Genomic DNA, 1297 nt, shown 5'->3' with positions numbered 1-1297 from the left:
TATACTTGAAAATTATATTAACTTGTGTAGTAGTTTTGAGAACAAATTTATACATAAAATAAATTTTCTGCAAATTTTTGAATTAACATTTTTCACTATAAAATATTTTTGTAATACACCATTAACAAATACTTATTTCAACCATTGAAACCAATACAAATCCTTATTTTATTAATTTTATCATAAAATAATTGTATCTAGCATAATTTCTCTTGAGAATACTACTTTAGCCCCTGTATAATCAAACAGGTACTGATATCATACTCCTGTGTACTTCAGTATTCTCGTTGGAATTGCTTCCCACTTGAATTTCTCATATTATCAAAAAAAAACTTGAAATTGTTCTTATAAGATACGCACTCTGTCTTGTAAGATATGATTATTATCCAACTTGGCGAATGTTTTAGTAATTTTAGTTGATTCTCGTTCTATACTTTCTTGTGCAGCAGCAATGCAAATCCTCTGAATTATGACAAAACTGACTAATCAAATCCACTGAACTAATTGAAACTGTAAGTTAATATTTCGTCAACATAAATATACTATATATCCATGCGTACAAGTTACAACTACAGATGATCGATTACGACCTGGTTAATAATATCTTTGCCAGCTAATCAAACGGCTTCAACTATCTGTGTGGATCCCGTACAAGGCTGTTAACATCAGCTCATCTAAATTAATTTCCAAGTGCCACAATATTATTGGATATGCTTAAGCAGGGATTAGTAATTTACTTTTCAATACATTGGTATTTGATAAAATTTTAAAATGTAAATCGAAGTCTCATTTTAATTTATAAATTAGACATAAAAGGGACCGAAATTAGATATAGGAGGCCAGTAATCAGCAGATTGTTGTCTGTTTTATTTATTTTTTATTTCTGGAAAATTCAGTCACATTTATAGGCTTTAAATATGTCAAATTAAACATAATAATAACAATAGTAGAGAATAAATTAAACAAAACAAAATTATATGCAAATAATCATTATTTAAGTAATTTTTTAGTTATAATACAATTTATCATTGAGAGCAAATTAAATGAAACAAGAAATGCCTTCATATTTTGTATGTCATCTTCACCCCTCACCACTTGATGGTATTATATATTTGGTTTTCAATAATGTTCATGAATAATTCAATTATGCAAGTATATACAACTCAGTTTTTTAGGTTTAACAAGTAACCTAAAGTTAAAGTAAACTCATGTTTAATTAACTAAACCTAAATTTGTGTGATAAATTCAACTTACAGCTCAGACACAATAATAGGGTGTATTGTACGAGAAGTTGGTG

The sequence above is a fragment of the Apium graveolens genome, chromosome 11, assembly GCF_009905375.1.
Source record: "Apium graveolens cultivar Ventura chromosome 11, ASM990537v1, whole genome shotgun sequence".
In the NCBI taxonomy this organism is placed as follows: Eukaryota; Viridiplantae; Streptophyta; class Magnoliopsida; order Apiales; family Apiaceae; genus Apium; species Apium graveolens.
The sequence above is the reverse complement of the archived record's forward strand: the minus strand, read 5'-3'. Positions refer to the sequence as shown.